This window comes from Euphorbia lathyris, chromosome 7 (genome assembly GCF_963576675.1).
Source record: "Euphorbia lathyris chromosome 7, ddEupLath1.1, whole genome shotgun sequence".
NCBI lineage: Eukaryota > Viridiplantae > Streptophyta > Magnoliopsida > Malpighiales > Euphorbiaceae > Euphorbia > Euphorbia lathyris.
Genome location: NC_088916.1, coordinates 34060835 through 34070221, shown reverse-complemented (window position 1 = coordinate 34070221; position 9387 = coordinate 34060835).

Genomic DNA, 9387 nt, shown 5'->3' with positions numbered 1-9387 from the left:
ATGACCTGAAGAACACAAGCAGTGCTAGACGGTTGTTTATGCGGATTAGGGTTGCAGTGGATATCCGTCTTCCTTTAAAACATTTCAAACGAGTTAAGCAAGCTGGATAGGAGGGAACACTCATCAAATTCAAATATGAGCGTTTGTGTAACTTTTGTTATATTTGTAGCATTATAGGCCACACAGAAAGTTTCTGCGAGAAGTTGTTTTTTAATCTACCAAAGGAGATGGCATGGGCTAGGGAGAATGGCTACGTGCAATGTCTCGTGGTAGGGGCAGCTCCATTATATCTAAATGGTTGCGTGAACCAGGAGGTAGCTTTGATGAGTCGAAATGGGGGTCAGGACTGACTAGAAAGAGTGCTGGTGGTGTCGTGGGAAGGTGTTCGGGTAGATGTAGCTACGCACATAATGGGGGAAGAAGTAGCGATGGACATTGACGATGAGCGTAAATGTCGGAGCCAATCCTCGATAGACGGAACTCCTAGAGCTACTCAAGGTATGTGGCTTAAGGGTATTCAACAGGAACAATCCAAGGGAATTCAATATTCTAAGAACATTAATGATAATTCAATTTCCATGGAGATAGAAACGGCGCAGTCTAGGAACCAGACCTGCCGATCATCATGATTTTCTTAAGTTGGAACTGTTAGGGTATCGACAACCCTCGGGCAGTTCGAGAACTGGGTGAGTTGATTAAAACTCACAAGCCAGACGTAGTTATTCTGATTGAGACTTTATGTGAGAAAAGTAGAGTGGGGGTTTGTGTAGAAAGTTCGCTTATGATAATTGTTTTGTGGTCAACGCAAGCGGCCGCAGTGGGGGTTTGGCTGTTTTATGGAAGGTTTTGGCAGAGCTAAATCTGTCTTCATTCTCGGATCATCATATTGAGATGAGTGTTTGGGATGTCAGGAAATGGGATTGGAAAGTTAGTTGCTTTTATGGGTATGCAAAAAGAAACTTATATCAGGAATCATGGGAGCTGTTGACTAGAGTTAATCATGCATCTATTCTTCTAGTATGTTTTATTGGAGATTTTAACTGCTTATTAGGCCATGATGAGAAGGTTGGAGGCCAGTCCTACCCAGTTCACTTAATTTCTAAGTTTCTGGAGGCAGTTCAGGAAAATGACATTCATGAGCTTCAGTTACTGAGTAGTCCATTTACTTGGGAGAGAAGGAGAGGGTCAGTAGACTAGGTTTGAGAAAAGTTGGATAGAGCATTCGACTTGACTGTTTGGTTGCAACGTTTCGGTAATTACACGTTATCCAACTTGTGTTCCGTATACTCTGATCATAATCCACTCCTGTTTACCCTTGAGCCAAGACAACAGGGTCTGTGTAAGCACAAATTTCATTTTGAGGTAGCTTGGCGGGATGAGGAAGGGTTCAAGGAGATGGTTCACCAGTGTTGGGATACAGAAGGGAAGTTTGTCATGACTAGGCTGGAGGCCTGTAGCGCGTAAATGGCGGAGTGGGGTGGGGATTTTATGGGGCGATTCTTTCGTGGAATTGTGTGATGCCATAAGTTGCTATTACAGCTTCAGGATAAAACAGATGTGGCATCAGTGGCGCAGTGTCTTCAGATTAAAGAGCAGTTAATCGTTATTTCATATAAAGAGGGATAGAAGGAAATACCTTTTGATGTTCTATCTACCGTTGCTATCGAAGTGCCCACAACTCTTACTTCGAGTTCCCGAGCACAAGACAAAAACACAATTCAAAACCAAGTTAGAATTCAACCGTATGAAAGCAATCAAGAATAGATTGCCTCTAATTAATCAACACAAGATCAAGGAATAGAGAAAGAGATTAATAATCAATTGAAACGGAAGGAAGCGGTGAATGATCTCGTCATCAACAAGGGGGTCGAAAATTCTTCTCTTCGGTAGACTAGTGCTTGGCCGAAATTTACACATAAAGGGGGTATATATACTCTCTTGTATCTAAACCCTAGTTAGATAGAATTAGGTTACTGAATAAGAATTTAATTCGGAATATAATTCTTATTTATTATCTATAATTATATCTAAATATAAAGATAATAATAATAACCTTTTAGGATAATAATAGGAGCAATTTAATCTCATTAAACCTCCTAACTTATTTATCCTTTAACTAATTTAATTCACAATCATAATCTAATTAGAATTGTTAAAAATCAAATTAATTATTTATGTATTTTACATACATAAAAATCGCCCCCTTAAGTACTGGGCCTTAGTGGACTCAGTTGGGCTTCCATCAATTAATTAACATCTGTTTCTCTTTTGGGCTCCAAGTCTTATGTGTGACCCATTAGGTTCTTATTGCTTCTAGCCGTATGCAACTATTAAATTAATTTTCTCAGAATTATATTTAATCTTTGCATAACGGAATGAGTACGCGAAATGTGATTAGCAAATCCGAAACATTCCCCCAGAGCTATAAGAAGACAGGTTGAATCTGTCGTTGACCTTTCCGTATTAGTTACAGTATAATTCGATCCTTTATCAACTACATCCTTGAACCGAATCTTATGACTATGGATAATGTCAAGTCACATATAGCGAGACGTTCGTTTTACTTGTACAGGCCGAGTTAACTCCAATTAGATAGGTTAAGTGAAATCTGTATTTCAAGTCTTAAGCTATCACCTTGCAAGGATTTAGAGTCAAGTCTTCCACAAGCGATCCTTGGACGTATCTCCCATTTATCGGGAGTGACAAATGCTCAATCCAATGTATAACTATCCTGCAATTACTTCATGTGATACCCAACGTCTGCCGTTCACACCCCAGAGTCATCTCTGTTACGGATCGTGTTACAACATGATCAAAGCATCACATTCCATAATCCAGAATCACTAATTAACATTCCTTTGAGTCTGAGGATTACTTATACCTATTAATACCAATGAGATGAACATGTGACAAGGATAAATCTACCCATCCTGTTATCTCAAGTCGGGTCCCAATCCTAATGAACTCCCTTTCATTGGATCCATGTAACTGTCCAAATATCTGCATATCTGAAGCTTGTGAGATCAGCTCTCTGTCTTGACAGAAGACATTGTTATATGCAAGTCTCAACAGTGATATGTCAATCCTATTTCTAAACATATTACTTGACTTAGGGTGGTTTTAAGTTTATTAGTTTATTATAAAGTTTTGTCTCACTTCATGCTTGTATGAACACTTTATAATCACTTTAAACAAACTTAAGGATTTCCTTTTATTAGACTTATTTAGTTCTTAAAAGAGGTTGCCTTTATATAGTTTATGAAACCATATCTATTTAAAACAAATGATGTAAAGAACACTTCATTTACATTAAGTTTATATCCTAGAACAATTGTCTATAGGATACTAAACCCCAACATACTCCCACTTGGACTAAAGCCAATTGTTTTTACAACTTATCCCAGTAAAACTTAGATGACGATCATGTACTTTCTTGGCTAAGGGCTTTGTCAACGGATCTGCAACGTTGTCCTGAGTAGGTACTCTTTCTATTCTCACATCTCCTCTTGCCACAATCTCTCTTACAATGTGGTATCGCTTTAGGTAATGCTTGGATGCATTATGAGATCGTGGTTCCTTTGCTTGTGCAATGGCTCCATTGTTATCAAAGTACAGAGTAATGGGATTTACAATGTCAGGCACCACACCAAGTTCTGTAATGAACTTCTTAATCCAAACCGTTTCCTTTGCTGCCTCTGCAGCAGCGATGTACTCTGACTCGGTCGTAGAGAAAGCTATGCCTCCCTGCTTGGAACTCTTCCAACTGACCGCACCCCCATTCAAGATAAACAGGTATCCTGATTGGGATCTAAAACCGTTCTCATCTGTGAGATGACTGGCATCTGAAAATCCCTCTATTTTTAGATCCCCTTCTCCGTACACTAGGAACATGTCTTTAGTCCTTCTCAAGTACTTAAAAATGTTCTTGACGGCATTCCAATGCTCGTCTCCCGGATTACCTTGATAATGACTCGTTATACTTAACGTGAACGCTACGTTAGGTCTACTGCATAACATAGCATACATAATCGAACCGATTGCGCTGGCGTACAGGATTACAGCCATGCGTTTCTTATCATCTTCGGTTTTAGGACATTGATGATTGCTTAACTTTACTCCATGTACCATGGGTAAGTTACCTCGTTTCGATTCAAGCATGCTAAACCGCTTTAGCACCTTTTCAATGTATGTAGCCTGTGAAAGACCAAACAGTCTTCTTGATCTATCTCTGTAGATCTTTATACCAAGTATATAAGCTGCTTCACCAAGGTCTTTCATGGAGAAGTTACCTGATAACCAAACTTTTACCGACTGTAGCAGAGCTATATCATTTCCCATTAATAATATATCGTCCACATATAATATTAGAAATGCAACTGAGCTCCCACTTGCTTTCTTGTAAATGCAAGCTTCTTCACAATTTTGTTCGAAAACAAATTATTTTATGGTTTCGTCAAAACGCTTGTTCCAGCTTCTAGATGCTTGCTTGAGTCCATAAATGGATCTCTGTAGTTTGCAAACCTTGTTTGCATCCTTTGATATGAAACCTTCAGGCTGCATCACATATACATCCTCAAACAGGTTTCCATTTAGGAAAGCTGTTTTCACATCCATTTGCCATATCTCGTAATTGTAGTGAGCGGCAATAGCGAGCATTATTCTGATTGATTTGGACATAGCCATAAGAGAGAAAGTTTCGTCATAATCAATTCCTTGTTTCTGATGATATCCTTTCGCTACTAACCTAGCTTTGTAGGTGCTAACCTTTCCATCCATGTCAGTCTTCTTTTTGAAGATCCACCTGCACCCAATGGGTTTTATCCCTTCGGGTGGATCAACCAAAGTCCACACTTGGTTGGTGTACATGGAATCCATTTCAGAATCCATGGCCTCGTGGCATGCTTTAGAATCTGGACTGGTAAGAGCCTCTTCGTAGTTTTCGGGTTCGTCGTCTAACACGGGAACCTCATCATCATCTCCCACTAGAAAACCATATCTAATTGGGAGTTCACGAACTCTTTGTGATATACGAATGGGTAGCACTTGAGTCTCATCCAATGGGACTGCTTCGGGTTCCTCAACTGCCTCTATTGTTTCAATCGGTGTTTCTTCTTCTTGAACTTCATCAAGTTCAATCATGCTTCCCTTTTCTGTTTCTTCGAGAAACTCTTTCTCCAAGAAGGTTGCGTGCTTGGATACTATTACTTTCTGATCATCTGGATGATAGAAGTAATACCCTACAGTTTCCTTAGGATATCCAATGAAGAAACATTTATCAGATTTAGAATCTAGCTTGTCTGACGCTACGCGTTTGACAAATGCTGAACAACCTCATACTCTCATGAATGAGAATGTGGGTTTCCTACCAACGAACAATTCATATGGTGTGGAACTAGCGGATTTAGTTGGTACTCGATTTAGGGTGAAGAGGGCAGTTTCTAAGGCATAGCCCCAGAATGTCTTTGGAAGTAATGTTATGCTCATCATAGATCGTACCATATCTAGTAAGGTACGGTTCCTCCTTTCGGATACACCATTGTGTTGTGGTGTATAGGGAGGTGTCCATTGTGAGCATATCCCACATTCAGTTAGATAATTCAGAAAATCATCTAAAAGATATTCGCCACCTTGATCGGATCGAAGTATCTTTATTTTTTTTCCTAATTGATTTTCTACTTCATTCTTGAAGCATTTGAATTTCTCAAAAGCCTCGGACTTGTGCTTCATCAAGTAAACATAACCATATCTGGTATGGTCGTCTATGAAGCTTATGAAGTATCTGAGTCCTCCTCTTGCTTGGACTGACATAGGACCGCATACATCTGAATGTATTAATCCTAGAGTGTCTGATACATGCTCACCTTTATTGCTAAAGGGTGTCTTTGTCATTTTACCTTTTAAACATGCTTCGCATGTTTCCAATGATTCAGAATCAATTGAATCTATAAGCCCATCTTGATGTAGCTTAAGCATGCGTCTTTTGTTTATATGGCCTAAACGACAATGCCACAAGTAAGTCGAATTATCTAGCTTATGTCTTTTGGTATCAATCGCAAATACATAAATTTTTGTCATCTAGCACATAAATCCCATTTTGTGATATTCCTGAAAAATAGAAAATCCCATCTCTATAAAACTCGCAATGTTTGTCTTTTATTGAAATATGAAAACCGTCGTCAACAAGACGGCTAATAGAAATAATGTTTTTGGACATTTCTGGAACATACAAACAGTTCCCTAATTCTATTACAAGCCCAGAAGGCAAACTCAAAGCATAATCTCCAACAGCGAGGGCGACAACTCTTGCTCCATTTCCTACTCGCAAGTTTATGCTTCCTTTCTTCAATTCCTTAGTCTGATTTAGTTCCTGCATATTTGTACAAATATGAGATCCACATCCGGTATCAAGTACCCAAGATTCAGACTGTGAAATTGTATTTATTTCAATATAAAACATACCGGACGTTGAAGCACCGTCTTTTCCCTTCTTGAGGGAGGCTAGGTACTCCTTGCAGTTCCTTCTCCAATGCCTGTCTTTACCACAAAAGTGGCACTCTCCTTTGGGCTTCTTCACTTCCTTTCCCTTAGCTCTAGTGGGCATGGCCCCCTTGCCTTTCTTGGAATGTTTAGGATTGGGAAAATTCCCTTTCTATTAACCCAAGATCCGTTAATCGTTATTTCATATAAAGAGGGATAGAAGGAAATACCTTTTGATGTTCTATCTACCGTTGCTATCGAAGTGCCCACAACTCTTACTTCGAGTTCCCGAGCACAAGACAAAAACACAATTCAAAACCAAGTTAGAATTCAACCGTATGAAAGCAATCAAGAATAGATTGCCTCTAATTAATCAACACAAGATCAAGGAATAGAGAAAGAGATTAATAATCAATTGAAACGGAAGGAAGCGGTGAATGATCTCGTCATCAACAAGGGGGTCGAAAATTCTTCTCTTCGGTAGACTAGTGCTTGGCCGAAATTTACACATAAAGGGGGTATATATACTCTCTTGTATCTAAACCCTAGTTAGATAGAATTAGGTTACTGAATAAGAATTTAATTCGGAATATAATTCTTATTTATTATCTATAATTATATCTAAATATAAAGATAATAATAATAACCTTTTAGGATAATAATAGGAGCAATTTAATCTCATTAAACCTCCTAACTTATTTATCCTTTAACTAATTTAATTCACAATCATAATCTAATTAGAATTGTTAAAAATCAAATTAATTATTTATGTATTTTACATACATAAAAATCGCCCCCTTAAGTACTGGGCCTTAGTGGACTCAGTTGGGCTTCCATCAATTAATTAACATCTGTTTCTCTTTTGGGCTCCAAGTCTTATGTGTGACCCATTAGGTTCTTATTGCTTCTAGCCGTATGCAACTATTAAATTAATTTTCTCAGAATTATATTTAATCTTTGCATAACGGAATGAGTACGCGAAATGTGATTAGCAAATCCGAAACATTCCCCCAGAGCTATAAGAAGACAGGTTGAATCTGTCGTTGACCTTTCCGTATTAGTTACAGTATAATTCGATCCTTTATCAACTACATCCTTGAACCGAATCTTATGACTATGGATAATGTCAAGTCACATATAGCGAGACGTTCGTTTTACTTGTACAGGCCGAGTTAACTCCAATTAGATAGGTTAAGTGAAATCTGTATTTCAAGTCTTAAGCTATCACCTTGCAAGGATTTAGAGTCAAGTCTTCCACAAGCGATCCTTGGACGTATCTCCCATTTATCGGGAGTGACAAATGCTCAATCCAATGTATAACTATCCTGCAATTACTTCATGTGATACCCAACGTCTGCCGTTCACACCCCAGAGTCATCTCTGTTACGGATCGTGTTACAACATGATCAAAGCATCACATTCCATAATCCAGAATCACTAATTAACATTCCTTTGAGTCTGAGGATTACTTATACCTATTAATACCAATGAGATGAACATGTGACAAGGATAAATCTACCCATCCTGTTATCTCAAGTCGGGTCCCAATCCTAATGAACTCCCTTTCATTGGATCCATGTAACTGTCCAAATATCTGCATATCTGAAGCTTGTGAGATCAGCTCTCTGTCTTGACAGAAGACATTGTTATATGCAAGTCTCAACAGTGATATGTCAATCCTATTTCTAAACATATTACTTGACTTAGGGTGGTTTTAAGTTTATTAGTTTATTATAAAGTTTTGTCTCACTTCATGCTTGTATGAACACTTTATAATCACTTTAAACAAACTTAAGGATTTCCTTTTATTAGACTTATTTAGTTCTTAAAAGAGGTTGCCTTTATATAGTTTATGAAACCATATCTATTTAAAACAAATGATGTAAAGAACACTTCATTTACATTAAGTTTATATCCTAGAACAATTGTCTATAGGATACTAAACCCCAACATACTCCCACTTGGACTAAAGCCAATTGTTTTTACAACTTATCCCAGTAAAACTTAGATGACGATCATGTACTTTCTTGGCTAAGGGCTTTGTCAACGGATCTGCAACGTTGTCCTGAGTAGGTACTCTTTCTATTCTCACATCTCCTCTTGCCACAATCTCTCTTACAATGTGGTATCGCTTTAGGTAATGCTTGGATGCATTATGAGACCGTGGTTCCTTTGCTTGTGCAATGGCTCCATTGTTATCAAAGTACAGAGTAATGGGATTTACAATGTCAGGCACCACACCAAGTTCTATAATGAACTTCTTAATCCAAACCGTTTCCTTTGCTGCCTCTGCAGCAGCGATGTACTCTGACTCGGTCGTAGAGAAAGCTATGCTTCCCTGCTTGGAACTCTTCCAACTGACCGCACCCCCATTCAAGATAAACAGGTATCCTGATTGGGATCTAAAATCGTTCTCATCTGTGAGATGACTGGCATCTGAAAATCCCTCTATTTTCAGATCCCCTTCTCCGTACACTAGGAACATGTCTTTAGTCCATCTCCAGTACTTAAAAATGTTCTTGACGGCATTCCAATGCTCGTCTCCCGGATTACCTTGATAATGACTCGTTATACTTAACGTGAACGCTACGTTAGGTCTACTGCATAGCATAGCATACATAATCGAACCGATTGCGCTGGCGTACAGGATTACAGCCATGCGTTTCTTATCATCTTCGGTTTTAGGACATTGATGATTGCTTAACTTTACTCCATGTACCATGGGTAAGTTACCTCGTTTCGATTCAAGCATGCTAAACCGCTTTAGCACCTTTTCAATGTATGTAGCCTGTGAAAGACCAAACAGTCTTCTTGATCTATCTCTGTAGATCTTTATACCAAGTATATAAGCTGCTTCACCAAGGTCTTTCATGGAGAAGTTACCTGATAACCAAACTTTTACCGACTGTA